Below are 15,776 nucleotides of genomic sequence, written 5' to 3'. Positions count from 1 at the left end.
AAAGAAACTCTCAAATCCTTTAACTATTATCCCAATCCTGCTCCACTCTCCTCCCTGGGCCTAGCCATAAGCAACCACTATTCTACTTTCTGTCTCTGTAGATTTCCCTGTTCTGGACATTAGATATGAATGGAATCATACAATATGTAGTCTTTTGTGACTGGCTTCTTTCATTTAGCATAATGTTTTCAAGACTCATCCATGTTTTAGCATGAGTTATAGTTTCATTCCTTTTTTTCATTTATTTTTTTTAAATTTACATCCAAATTAGTTAGCATATAGTGCAACAATGATTTCAGGAGTAGATTCCTTAATGCCCCTTACCCTTTTAGCCCATCCCCCCTTCTACACCCCCTCCAGTAACCCTCTGTTTGTTCTCCATATTTATGAGTCTCTTCTGTTTTGTCCCCTTCCCTGTTTTTATGGTTTTTGTTTCCCCTCCCTTATGTTCATCTGTTTAGTCTCTTAAAGTCCTCGTATGAGTGAATTCATATTTGTCATTCTCTAACTAATTTCACTTAGCATAATACCCTCCAGTTCCAACCACGTAGTTGCAAATGGCAAGATTTCATTCTTTTTGATTGCTGAGTAATACCCCATTGTATATATATATACCACATATTCTTTATCCATTCATCCATCGATGGACATTTGGGCTCTTTCCATACTTTGGCTATTGTTGAAAGTGCTGCTATAAACATTGGGTTGCATGTGTCCCTTTGAAACAGCACACCTATATCCCTTGGATAAATACCTAGTAGTGTAATTGCTGGGTTGTAGGGTAGTTCTATTTTTAGTTTTTTGAACAACCTGCATACTGTTTTCCAGAGTGGCTGCATCAGCTTGCATTTCTACCAACAATGTAAAAGAGATCCTCTTTCTCCACATCCTCGCCAATATCTGTTGTTGCCTGAGTTGTTAATGTTAGCCATTCTGACAGGTGTAAGGCCATATCTCATTGTGGTTTTGACTTATATTTCCCTGATGATGAGTTTTGTGGAGCATTTTTTCATGTGTTGGTTGGCCATCTGGATGTCTTCTTTGGAGAAGTGTCTCTTGCCCATTTCTTCACTGGATTTTTTGTTTTTTGGGTGTTCAGTTGGTAAGTTTTTTATACATTTTGGATACTAACCCTTTATCTGATATGTCATTTGCAAATATCTTCTCCCATTCTGTTGGTTGCCTTTTAGTTTTGCTGATTGTTTCCTTCGCTGTGCAGAAGTTTTTGTCTTGATGAGGTCCCTGGAGTTCATTTTTTCTTTTGTTTCCCTTGCCTCTGGAGACATGTTGAATAAGAAGTTGCTTCAGCCAAGCTCAAAGAGGTTTTTGCTTGCTTTCTCCTTGAGGATTTTGATGGCTTCCAGTCATACATTTAGGTCTTTCGTCCATTTTGAGTTTATTTTTGTATATGGTGTAAGAAAGTGGTCCAGGTTCATTCTTCTGCAGGTCGCTCTCCTGGTTTCCCAGCACCACTTGCTGAAGAGACTGTCTTTATTCCTTTGGATATTCTTTCCTGCTTTGTCAAAGATTAGTTGGCCATACATTTGTGGGTCCATTTCTGGGTTCTCTATTCTGTTCCATTGATCTGAGTGTCTGTTCTTGTGCCAGTACCATACTGTCTTGATGATTACAGCTTTGTAGTATAGCTTGATGTCTGGGATTGTGATGCCTCCTGCTTTGGTTTTCCTTTTCAAGATTGCTTTGGCTACTCGGGGTCTTTTCTGGTTCCATACAGATTTTAGGATTATTTGTTCTAGCTCTGTGTAGAATGCTGGTGTTATTTTCATAGGGATTGCATTGAATATGTAGATTACTTTGGGTAGTATTGACATTTTAACAATATTTGTTCTTCCTCTCCAGGAGCATGGAATCTTTTTCCATTTTTTTGTGGCTTCTTCAATTTCTTTCATAGGCTTTCTATAGTTTTCAGTGTGTAGATTTTTCACCTCTTTGGTTAGATTTATTCCTAGGTATTTTATGGTTTTTGGTGCAACTGTAAATGGGATCGATTCCTTGATTTCTCTTTCTGTGGCTTTATTGTTGGTGTATAGGAATGCAGCCGATTTCTGTGCATTGATTTTATATCCTGAAACTTTGCTGAATTCATGATTCAGTTCTAGCAGTTATTTGGTGGAATCTTTAGGGTTTTCCATATAGAGTGTCATGTCATCTGCAAAGAGTGAAAGTTTGACCTCCTCCTGGCCGATTTGGACGCCTTTTATTTCTTTGTGTTGTCTGATTGCAGAGGCTAAGACTTCCAATACTATGTTGAATAACAGTGGTGAGAGTGGACATCCCTGTCTTGTTCCTGACCTTAGGGGGAAAGCTCTCAGTTATTCCCCATTGAGGATGATATTAGCATTGGGTCATTCATATACGGCTTTTATGATCTCGAAGTATGGTCCTTCTATCCCTAGTTTCTTGAGGATTTTTATCAAGAAAGGATGCTGTATTTTGTCAAATGCTTTCTCTGCATCTATTGAGAGGATCATGGTTCTTGTCCTTTCTTTTGTTGATGTGATGAATCACATTAATTGTTTTGTGGATATTGAACCAGCCCTGCCTCCCAGGTATAAATCCCACTTGGTCGTGGTGAATTATTTTTTTAATGTATTGTTGGAACCAGTTGGATAATATCTTGTTGAGGAGTTTTGCATCCATGTTCATCAGGGAAGTTGGTCTATAGTTTCCTTTTTAGTGGGGTCTCTGTCTGGTTTTGGAATCAAGGTAATGCTGGCTTCATAGAAAGAGTTTGGAAGTTTTCCTTCCACTTCTATTTTTTGGAACAGCTTCAAGAGAATAGGTGTTAACTCTTCCTTAAATGTTTGGTAGAATTCCCCTGGAAAGCCATCTAGCTCTGGACTCTTGTTTTTTGGGAGATTTTTGATTACTAATTCAATTTCCTTATGGGTTATAGGTCTGTTCAAATTTTCTATTTCTTCCTGTTTCAGTTTTGGTAGTGTGTATGTTTCTAGGAATTTGTCCATTTCTTCCATATTGCCCATTTTATTGACATATAATTGCACATAATCTTCTCTTATTATTGTTTTTATTTCTGCTGTGTTGGTTGTGATCTCTCCTCTTTCATTCTTGATTTTATTTATTTGGGTCCTTTCCTTTTTCTTTTTGATCAAACTTGCTAGTGGCTTATCAATTTTATTAATTCTTTCAAAGAACCAGCTTCTGGTTTCATTGATCTGTTCTAGTGTTTTGTTTTGTTTTTGGTTTCGATAACGTTAATTTCTGCTCTAATCTTTATTATTTCCTGTCTTCTGCTAGTTTGGGGTTTTATTTGCTGTTCTTTTTCCAGCTCCTTAAGGTGTAAGGTTAAGTTGTGTATCTGAGATCTTTCTTCCTTCTTTAGGAGGGCCTGGATTGCTATATACTTTCCTCTTGTGACCGCCTTTGCTGATTCCCAGAGGTTTTGGGTTGTGGTGTTATCATTTTCTTTGACTTCTGTATACTCTTTAATTTCCTCTTTAACTTCTTGGTTAGCCCATTCATTCTTTAGCAGGATGTTCGTTAGTCTCCAACTATTTGTTACCTTTCCAAATTTTTTCTTGTGGTTAATCTCAAGTTTCATAGTGTTGTGGTCTGAAAATAATGCACGATATGATCTCAATCTTTTTGTATTTACTTAGGGCTGATTTGTGTCCCAGTATGTGGTCTATTCTGGAGAACATTCCATGTGCACTGGAGAAGAATGTATATTCTGCTGCTTTAGGATGAAATGTTCTGAATATATCTGTTAAGTCCATCTGGTCCAGTGTGTCATTCAAAGCCATTGTTTCCGTGTTGATTTTTTGATTAGATGATCTGTCCATTGCTGTGAGTGGGGGGTTGAAGTCTCCTACTATTATGGTATTACTATTGATGGGTTTCTTTATATTTGTGATTAATTGATTTATACATTTGCGTGCTTTCACATTTGGTGCAAAGATGTTTACAATTGTTAGGTCTTCTTAGTGCACAGACCCTTAATTATGATATACTGCCCTTCTTCATCTCTTGATACAGTCTTTATTTTAAAGTCTAGATTGTCTGATATACGTATGTCTACTCTGGCTTTCTTTTGTTCACCATTATTAGCATGACAGATGGTTCTCCATCCCCTTACTTTCAATCTGAAGGTGTCTTTAGGTCTAAAGTGGGTCTCTTGTAAACAGCATACAGATGGATCTTGTTTTCTTATCCATTCTGTTACCCTATGTCTTTTGATTGGAGCATTGAGCCCATTGACGTTTAGAGTGAGTACTGAAAGATATGAATTTATTGCCATTATGTTGCTTTTAGAGTTGGAGTTTCAGGTGGTGTTCTCTGGTCCTTTCTACTCTTTGTTGCTTTTGGTATGTATGTATGTATGTTATATATGTATGTATGTCTTTATATTTTCATCATGTCTCCCCTCAGAGAGTCCCCCTTAAAATTTCTTGCAGGGCTGGTTTAGTGGTCACAAACTCCTTTAATTTTTGTTTGGGAAAATTTTTATCTCTGCTTCTATTTTGAATGTCAGCCTTGCTGGATAAAGAATTCCTGGCTGCATATTTTTCCGATTCAGCGCATTCAATAAATCCTGCCACTCCTTTCTGGCCTGCCAAGTTTCTGTGGATAGGTCTGCAGCAAACCTGATCTGTCTTCCCTTGTAGGTTAAGGACTTTTTTTCCCTTGCTGGTTTCATGATTCTCTCCTTGCCTGAGTATTTTGTGAATTTGACTATGATATACCTTGTTGGTGGTCGGTTTTTGTTGAATCTAATGGGAGTCTTCTGTGCTTCCTGGATTTTGATGTCTGTGTCTTTCCTCAGATTAGGAAAGTTTTCCGCTATGATCTGCTCACGTAACCATTCTACCCCTATTTCTCTCTCTTTTCTTCTGGGACCCCTATGATTCTGATGTTCCTTTTTAACAAGTCACTGATTTCTCTGATTCTTAAATCATGCTCTTTTGCCTTAATCTCCCTCTTTTTTTCAGCTTCGTTATTCTCTGTAAGTTTGTCCCCTATATCGCTGATTCTCTGTTCTGCCTCATCCATCCATGCTGCCGTGGCATCCATTCATGATTGCAGCTCAGTTCTAGCATTTTTTATTTCATCCTGACTAGCTTTTACTTATTTCATCTCTGCAGAAAAGGATTCTAATCTATTTTTGACTCCAGCTAGTATTCTTATTATCGTGATTCTAAATTCTGGTTCAGACACCTTGCTTGTGTCTATGTTGGTTAAGTCCGTGGCTGTCGTTTCCTTCTGCTCTTTATTTTGGGGTGAATTCTTTCGTTTTGTCATTTTGAAGGGAGAAAAGGAATTAATGACGTAGAAAAAATTAAAATTAAAAAAAATTAAAACTAAAACATTAAAATTAAAGAATTAAAAAAGCACACACATACACACACACAAAATCGAATAAATGATGCTAGATCCTAGGTGTGTTTTGGTATGGGTGTTGAAATTGGCTTGATAGATTAGGAAAAAAAAGAGGAAAGAAGATAAAAAAGGAAATCATTTGAAAATTTGGAAAAAAGAATACACTGAAGTAGACTAAAATGAAATGATGCAAGTAAACTAGAATTTGAAAAAATTCTAAAAGTAAAAAATATAGTAGAAAAAATGAAAGTATTTTTAATAAAAATTAAAAATAGAAATAAATTTTTTCTTTCTGTATTCAAGAAAAAGCAATGAAATGAAAAAGAAAAAAATCATTTGTAAATTGAAAAAATGAATACACTTGAGTAGACTAAATTAAAATGATGGAAGTAAAGTAGAATATGAAAAAATTTACACAAAAGTAAAAAAATATAGTAAAAAATTAAAGAGAAATATTTTTAATAAAAATTGGAAATGAAAATGAATTTTTTCTCTTTCTGTATTCAAGGAAAAAAAATGAAGAGATAAAAAGAAAAAAGAAAAAAAAAGAATGAAAGAAAATTTAATAAATGGACCTGCTAACAGGCTGAAATACGACTGGACCTAACAGGCTGAAATACGACTGAAATTATTTTGTTTTCCCCTGGAAGTAAGACTATGAAGCGGTTTATAGTCCATAAACTAAGCAGGCAGTGAGACTTCCATTCTTGAAGAGTGAGGTTGGCCTAGTTGGACGGGGCTTAGTGTAACGGCTCCGTTATCCACTAGATGGCGCTGCTAACCTACTGGGGTGGATTGTTTTGGCCCTTGTAGGTGAGTATGCGCAGGCACAGAAGTGGTGAAAGTGGAGTCACCCAGCTACCCAGTCTCTAGTATCGGAACTATGTTCTCCCCGATCATCAGTCACGCACCTGTCCTTTGTCTTCAGCTTTCGTCCACTTTCAGCTTTTGCACTGTCCGTGACCAAGCCTCAGGTAGTACCTCTCTCCCGAGTTTTGTCTCAGATGCAGCTGTTTTCCCTTCCACTTACTTCTGAGGGACTGCGGCTTTGACCTGGTCCGCCCCTCTGGGGAGGGTCTCACTGAACAATAGCTGAATGCCGGCCGCACCCAGGAAAGTTCGTGGGACTGTGTTGCTGCCAATGCCCAGAGACTGATGCCTGGTGCCAGCCTGCCCCAGGAAAAGTTCGCAAGATAGTGTAGCAGCAGTGTTTCAGGGATTATGGAAAATCACAACACACATCTGGCACCAGGCTTCCCCCTTAACGACCTTGTTCCAACACCAGCAGATGTGGCCATTCTCTGGGGTCTGCTGGGCCCAGGTTGCCTCACAGCCTCTACCAAATGTCCTTCCAGCAGTGGAACCGCTTTTCCCTGTGTGGCCTGAGAACCTCCCGCATCTGACTCTGCTCCTGAGGATTTGCCCTTGCCACCAGAGCACCACCAGGTATCGAGCTGTGGAGTTGCAGACTCTGCACTCCCCCTGTTTACAGTCTTAATGGAATTTAAAACCCTCTCCTTTCTCCCTCTCTGGTTTAGTCCCTGTGGCTGTTTCCAATTTTCCACTTTCTCTCCAGCTGTTTTTGGGGAGGAGCACTTTTCCTGTATTCTCCCCATTGTCTCCGTCCTCTCTCCGCACATAAAAGCACCTCCCTGCCCTCCGTGGCTTCTCTCTCCCCAAGTTCACTTCTCGGTACTGCGTACCTGTTGAATTCTGTGGTTCAGGTTGTGCAGATTGTTGTGTTAATCCTCAGATCAGTTTTCTAGGCGTGCAGGATGGTTTAGTGTTGGTCTGGCTGTATTCCATGGATGCGAGTCACACAAATGACTTCCATGCTGTTCTGCCATCTTTGCTCCCCCCATAGTTTCATTAATTTTTATGGCAGAATAATATTCCATTGTATAGATGTGTCAAATTTTGTTTATCCATTTGTTAGCTGATGAGCATTTTGTTTTTTTCCATTTTTGGGCCATTATGAATACTATTGCTATAAATATTTGTCAGTAAGGTTTTGTGTGGGCATATGCTTTTATTTACCTTGGGTATATAAATAGCTAGCAGTGGAATTGCTAGGTCATAGAGTAACTGTGTATTTAATCATTTGAGGAAATGCCAGACTGTTTTCCAAAGAGACCGTACCTTTATATGGTTCACCAGAATTGCATGAGGGTTTTAAGTTCTCTACATCCTTGTCAGCTCTTGTTATTATCTGACTTTTTGTCCAGCCACCCTAGTGGATGTGAAATGGTATTTCATTGTGGCTTTGATTTGCATTTGCCTGATGATTAATGATGTCATTTATATTTCTTCCTTGCAGAAATGTCTATTCAAGACCTTTCCCAATTTGTAATTGAGTTGTTTTTTATTATTGAATTATAAGTATTCTTGATACATTCAAGATACAAGTCCCTTATCAGATATATGACTTGCAAACAGTTTCTCCCATACTGTGGGTTATCTTTTTTACTTTCTTATTGGTGTCCTTTGAAGAACAAAAGTATTTTTTGTTGTTGCTCATGCTTTTGGTATCATGAGTTCCTTAATCCTGACGTATTTCAATATTCTCATCTATAAAAGAGTAATAATTTTGCTATCTCATAGGACTGTTATAATTAAATGAATGTAAGCACTTAGAATAATATAGGACATATAGTAAATACTTGTTGAATGTCATCTATTATTATTAATGTTATTGTTAGGATTATTATTTGAAACAACTAAAACAGTACCTGGCACATTATGGGAATTCAGCTTTCATTATGTAACTATAATTCCCTGTATCTGATAAATAACAAAATATGCATTGGGCAGAAAATACATGTAAATATTTGGGGAGGAAAGATTTTTAGGGATACTAGATCTTAAGACATTATAGGCCCATTTTATTTAAAAACAAAGATTAATAGGGCACAGTTCTAAATATTTTATCTAAAGTTGTTTATATTAAAAAATCAAGCTGGGACAATGATGAATTGTTTTATATTTTCCTTTAATATAGTTCCTTTTATTCTGTCTTTACTTCTGACGTGGGTGATCATCAGGGATAATTTGGATTTTATGATAATAGAGGAAATTGGCAAGTCACTTGTGAAATATTATGGCAATAATGGCTTTGTACTAAAGATAAATCCTTTATCTTCTCCAAAGTAATATGATGTGTCAATAAATGTGAAGTAAAAATGACATACATATTTGTTAAGCCAACAACGGTTAGGGAAGCTTGCCATGCATAATAATAAGACAATTTTAATAATTTTCATTATCAACAAAAGAAGTTTGGAAAATGTATCAAAATTCCTTTTTGTTTTTCTTCTGTTTTAGTCCTAAGCATGTGTGCTATGTAGATAAATGTTCATTCAAATGACAATATGATTGTGTCAATATGAAAAAAAATTCATAACCAGGAGAAATGTGCATGTAAATTATATACATAGGAGAGAAAGAGGGAAATGAAAGATCCATAGCTAAAGAAGCAATTGGGGCTCTCATTAAAGTGAGAGCAATTATTAACTCATTGATTAGTTATGTTAGTATTTACTTTTCTTTTGTCCACGACAGTTTTTACGTGTCCATCACAAGTGTCCTTGTTTTTTACAACATTAATTGCTATCAGTGACAGTGTTTCTGAATATTTCAACCATGTGAAATTTGCACACTTGCTTTCTCATTCTGGGATCTTCCTATAATTAGGGTTATCAGAATGGCCTTGAGGAGACTTCTTGAGCTTAGGAGTGATTATTTCTCTCTGTTTAGTAATGGTTTACTACAGGGCTTTGGTATCAGGTAAAGCTGAATTTTTGGAGTGACAGGAATCTGTTTGTTACAGGTTTTAATATTGCTGACTGGACAGGGAAATGACTGAGACTGTCCTTGCTCGTGTGGGAATCTATCATGAAAGCATTTGATGAAGGCCTTGTTGAGAAAAGGACTCTCTGCTTTTGCCTGTCTCACTAGGGAACTTTGAAGATGTTATTCATAGTCTGACTCCATTTTGCAAGCAGAGAATCAAGAGGGGGAAACAAGCTTTTTTCACCTAAGTTGATAGGACATTTGTTAGCTTTTTATTTGCTTTAAGTTTTAGAGATTAAAACAGAGGGCTTGGCCTAGTGTCCCTCCTTCCCATAATGGAATTAATTTTGCCATTCAGTTATTTTATCATTTGCTTTATTTTTTTCTTTTATTCATTCATTTATAGAAGTGCTTCCAGTTCTTTAACTTTCATGCTTTTTTTGTTGTTGTTAAAGATTGGGGCTTTTGTTTTCTTCAAGTTCTTATTTAAATTCCAGGTAGTTAGCATACAGTGTAATATTAGTTCCAGGTGTAGAATTTAGTGATTCAACAACTCCATACATCACCAGGTGCTCATCACAAGAGCACTCCTTTCATGCTTTTTTGAATGGAAAAGAGGAAGTACCAGCACAAGGGGTAGAGCTTCAAACGAGGCTTCTTTCCCTTTGGCTCTTTCTACAGATACACTTTTATAATACTAAAATGCATCTCTTTTCCCACTTTGAGGTGGACTTCAAGAAAGTTTCCAGCTCTATGCCTAAAGTCACATGCTTTGACAATTTTGTGAAGTTGGAGGCTAAAATATCCCTATAATTTGGACCCCCAAAATAAGTCAGAAGAACTTCTAAGTAGATTATTCTTTTTTATCTCTTTCATAAAAATTTATTTATTTTTTTTATTTAAAAAAAAATTTTTTTTTTAACGTTTATTTATTTTTGAGACAGAGAGAGACAGAGCATGAACAGGGGAGGGGCAGAGAGAGAGGGAGACACAGAATCCGAAACAGGCTCCAGGCTCTGAGCTGTCAGCACAGAGCCTGACGCGGGGCTTGAACTCACGGACCGTGAGATCATGACCTGAGCCGAAGTCGGACGCTCAACCGACCAAGCCACCCAGGCGCCCCTCATAAAAATTTATTAATTGAGACCTTCTTTCACTCATTGAAGATACAGAGATAAGTAAGTGATCCTCTCTGCCATCAAGGGGCTTTTGCTCTAATAGGGGAGATACATGTGTAAATAAGCACAATGGATGATTAAAAATTTTTTTAATGTTTATTTATTTTTGAGAGAGAGAGAGAGAGAGTGGGGGAGTGTCAGAGAGAGAGAGAGAGAGAGAGAGAGAGAGAGAGAGAGAGGGAGAATCCAAAGCAGGCTCCGGGCTCTGAGCTGTCAGCACAGAGTCCGACACGGGGCTTGAACTCACAAGTTGTGAGATCATGACCTGAGCTGTAGTTGGCCACTTAACTGACTGAGCCACCCAGGGGCCCCAACGCAATGGATGATTTAAATGCTATGATAGAAATATGTGTAAGTATAGTGGGACACAAAGAAGGGAGTGGAGAGTATTATCTGGGTAGGGGATAAAAAGGACAGGAAAAGATTTCTAGGTAACATGCTTTTCCCCTTTACAGAATACCATCTTATTATCTGTGCTTTTCCCCTTTACAGAATACCATCTTATCTGTATGGCAAATTTCTACTACTGCTCTTAGAGTCAACTGAGTTTTTCTGTCTTCTAGTAAAATTTCCCTGACTCCTCCCTGCTCTTCTCCCTTCTTTACATTCCCAGCTGCCCTTTATAAACCTCCATTAAAGTAATGATCATATTGTATTGGAAGTTTATTTTTACTCCTCCCCCTATCAACCTTAACTGTAAGCTCATTGAAGGTAAGAATCATGTTTTCAAACCATGTATCTACTAAATCCTGACCACGTATAATGAATAGGAAGTCAATAAATTTGTATTCAGTATTTCAAAGACTTAAATACCAACATTGCTTCAGCTAAAGCCCTTAAAGTTTGGCAGATTAAAGACAGCTACAAATTATTTGATATTCTTCTCTTTAAATCTGAGGTGGTTTATGATTGTTTTGACTAACAAAATATGATGGCCTAACCATTAAGAGGGATTCCACAATGGTTTCTTAGAACCCTGAAGTGTCGTGTAAAAAGTCCAACTATATAGGTAGCAAGATCAGTAGGAGAGCTCTTGAGACAACATGAAAAGGGAGAGGGGCCCAGCTACGCCCAGCCTTCTAGCCAGTCCTGCCAGGTTGCCAAGCACGTGAGGGAAACCATCTTGTACCTTCCAGATCACTTCAGCTACTAACTGAATATTAAAGTTATCCCAGTCAACAGCACATGAGGCAGAAGAATTGTTAAGCCAGAACTCTGTCTGTATTCCTGACCCAAAATCATGAGATAAAGTAAAATGGTTGATATTTTAAATTACCAAGTTTTGGGATAGGTTGCTAATTAGTAATAGGTAATTAAAAGGCCAAGTCTCTTCAATCATATATTTTTTCCAACATTTAAAAATTTGAAAAATTTCAAACGTGGGAAAGTAGACAGAATAATATGGTGGTCACCTGTTTACCACCATTTTACAATAATAATTTTGCCATATTTGCTTTACCACACATTTATCTATCTTACCATTCCTCTATTGATACATCAAAATACCTTATTTTCTGATGCATTTCAGGATAAGTGGACATCAGCATAGTTCATCCCTAAACATTTCAGCATGAATATCAGTAGCTAGAGTTCAATATATGGTTATGTATTTTTTTTCTTTTGAGAGAAAATTGATGTACAATGAGATACACAGATCTTAAGTGAACATATGCTAAATTTTAAGAAATGTATACACTTGTGTGACTTAATCATGAAGATAACTTCATGAAGATACAGGATATTAACATTACCTCAGAAAATTCCTGCATGTCCCTTCTAAGTCAGTCTCTGCATCTAGCACTCCAGGAAGGCATTTGCCTGATTTTTTTCTACCATAAATTTAGTCTGTTATTGAATTTCATTTAAACATTACTGTAGATTTTCTACTCTTTTGTGTAAGGCTTGTTTCATTGAGATCAGTATTTTTGATTTCCATCCATGTTGTACTTATCAGAGGTTTATTCCCTTCTATTACCGAGTAGAATTCTTTTGCATGAATGTATTTCAGTTTGTCTGTTTTTCTGGTCACAGACACCTGAATTGATTCCAGATTTTAGATGTTGTGAATAAATCTACTTTGAACATTATCTTAGGTCTTTTTGTGAACACATATTTTCCTTTCTCTTGGGTAAATACCTAGAAGTAGAATTTCTGGGTGATAGCATATGTTTAGTTTTATAAAACAACAACAACAACAACAACAAATGCCTGATGCTTTTTCCTTTTTTTTCAAAAAATTTTTTTCTAGTGTTTATTTATTTTGAGAGAGAGAGAGAAAGAGAGAGAGAGAGAGAGAGAGACAGAGACAGAGACAGAGAATGAGTGGGGGAGGGGCAGAAAGAGGGAGACAGAATCCAAAACAGCCTCCAGACTCAGCTGTCAGTAGAGAGCCGGATGCGGGCTGAACTCATGAACCCTGAGGTCATGACCTGAGCCAAAGGCAGCTGCTCAACTGACTCAGCCACCCAGGTGTTCCCTGCCTGATTCTTTTTCAAAGCAGTTATTGTAATTTACATCCCTAATAACACTGTATGAGAGTTCTGGTTACTCTACATCTTTGTCAACATTTGATATTGTCAAGTCTTTTAATTGTATTTGATGTTGTCAAGTCTTTTAATTGTATCTATTCTGGAGGGTGTGTAATGGTGTATCATTATGGTTTTAATTTGCATTTGCCTGGTGATTAATGATGTTGAGCATTTTTTCATGTTCTTATTGGCCACTTGTATATCTTCCTTGGTGAAAGGTCAAAGTCTTTTGCCTTTTAAAAATGCTTTTTGTCTTTTTGACTTACAGGTGTTCTTTATATATTCTAGATGAGTCCTTTATCATGTTATGCTGTGTAAATATTTTCTAACAGCCTGTGTTTTGGGCACTCATTTCCTTAATTGTGTCTTTCAGCAAGCAGAGTTCTTAACGTTCAATGAAGTAAAATTCATCACCATTTTCTTTTATTATTACTGCTGTTTGTGTCATGTGTAAAAAACCCTTGCTAACCCTCAAGTCACAAGAATTTTCTTCTGTATTTTCCACTAGAAATTTTATAGTTTTAGTTTTTCTTTGGATCTATGGCCCATCTTAAATTAACTTTTGTGTGTGATGTGAGGTAGGTTATTCTAGCAACATCTATTGGGTTGCTTTGGTGGCTTTGTCAAGATTCAATAGACCATATAATGTGGGTCTAGTTTTGGGTGCTCTTTTCTGTTGCCTTGATATATTTGTTTATTCTTATGGCAGTATTCTATTGTCTTGATTCCTGTAGTTTTATAGTAAATGTAATTAGGTAGTAGAAGCCCTCCAAATTTATTCTTTTGTAAGATTGTTTTAGATAATCTAGGTCTTCTGCAACTCACATAAATTTTACAACTTATCAAAGTCTACAAAAGGCCTGGGGTAATTTGTGTGTGTGTGTGTGTGTGTGTGTGTGTGTGTGTGTGTGTGTGTGTGTGTGTAAAGAGAGAGAGAGAGAGAGATGATACATATATAGAGAGATATATAAATATGTAGATGTATAGATATATATAGAGAGAGGCATATAATATCTATATGTCATATCTATGTACAATTCATAAGCCTTAGGTTTATAGATATAAAATATTATATGTATGTATAAATAAATACAACTTTGAAGGAATTGGTGTCTTTAGCATATGTTGTCTTTCCAATCCATGAGCATAGTAGATCTCTCTATTTTTAAAGATCTTTAATCTCTCCAAGAAATATTTCATAGTATTCAGTGCAGAGGTTTTGCATATCTTTTGTTAAATTTATTCCCAAGATGTTTTATGACAGTTTTGGAATAAAATTGCCCTAAAAATTTCATTTCTAAATGATACTAGTCTATAAAAGTGAGACTGATGTTTGTACATTAGCCTTGTACCCTACAATCATGCTAAATTTACTATTTAGTTCTAGTAATCCTTTATGCTAAGGTTGTCATATGTATTACATCTGTGTATATTACACATCTTGCAATGCAATATTATAATTTTGCTTTAAATGGTCATATACATTTTGAAGTAATTAAGACAAAAATTTTTTTACATTTACTCATATATTTCTTTTTCTAGTGTTCTTTATTACTTTCTGAAGACTTAAAATTTCTATCTGGTATCATTTCCCTTCAACCTGATGGATTTTTAAAAAATGTTTTTAAAGTTTATTTATTTACTTTGAGAGAAAGGGAGCACAAGTGGCGGGGAGCAGAGAGAAGAGAGAGACAGAATCCCAAGCAGGCTCTTTGCCATCAGCTCACAGTCTCGATATGGGGCTCGTACCCACAAACCGTGAGATCATGACCTGACCTGAAACCGAAGGTCAGATGCTTAACCCACTGTGCCACCTAGGTGCCCCTGATGAATTTTCTTTATAGCGATTAGTTTTGTTTTTGTTTATGTCAAAATGTCATTGTACTATCTTCTGCCTTCATTGTTTTTCATGAAAAATCAGCAATAATTTTAAAAATGTTTCTTTCTGTATAATTTATCATTTTTCTTTGTTATTTTCAGGATTTTCTATTTACATCTGCTTTTTTAAAGAAAATGACATGATATGCCTGGTATGTTTTCCTTGTATTAACTTGTAAGAGGTTTTCTGAGTATTGTGAGTTTCTACACTTATGTTTTTCACCAAATTTGAGAAACTTTTAGTTATTTTTCTTCAAATGTTTTGTTTTCCCTACCCATTTTATTTCTTTCCTCTCTCCTTGTGGTACTCCATTTACATGCATATTCAATCATTTGATATTATCCCTCAGGTTTATTGAGACTCAATAATTTTTCTCTCTGTTCCTTAGGTTGGATAATTTCTATTGATCTATCTTCATGTTCGTTGGCTTTTTCTTCTGTCATCTTCTATCTGATAGTAATAAATCCATCTAAGTGAATTTCTTTCTCAGAAATTATATTTTCTTTTCTCAATTTCCCTTTGGCTTTTTAAGAATAGTTTTCTGTGTCTTTGCTGGGATTTTTCTAGAAATAATTTCTTGCAAACATATTTTCCTTTATGTTTTTGAGCATAGTTACAATGGCTACTTAAAATTCTTATGTGCTAATTCCAATATCTGGGTCATCTTGATATAGTTTCAATTGATTCCCTTTTCATTTGGATATGGGTCACATTTTCTTGCTTCTTTATATGTCTAGGATTCTTAGATTATATCCCAGACATTATAAATTATACAGTCCAGAAATTCTAAATTCTGTTATACTCTTCAGAAGGGTACTGATTTTTGTTGTTTTTGTTACAACAGGCAGTTAACATTGCTGGACTCATACTCCTAACTCTGTCTCTCCTGTGTTGGCCAGGAGTTGAAATCTCTGTTTAGTTCTTTTAGCCATAGTTGGGATGCTTACAATTTGTGTCACACCTATGTAATTCGGAGTTCATCTAGATATATAGGAAGATTTTGTACACTGAGTTTAAGGACTCCTCTCTGTGGCTGTCTTCTTT

This window comes from Panthera pardus, unplaced genomic scaffold (genome assembly GCF_024362965.1).
Source record: "Panthera pardus isolate Hobbes unplaced genomic scaffold, ASM2436296v1 HiC_scaffold_27, whole genome shotgun sequence".
In the NCBI taxonomy this organism is placed as follows: Eukaryota; Metazoa; Chordata; class Mammalia; order Carnivora; family Felidae; genus Panthera; species Panthera pardus.
This window is presented reverse-complemented; position numbering follows the sequence as displayed.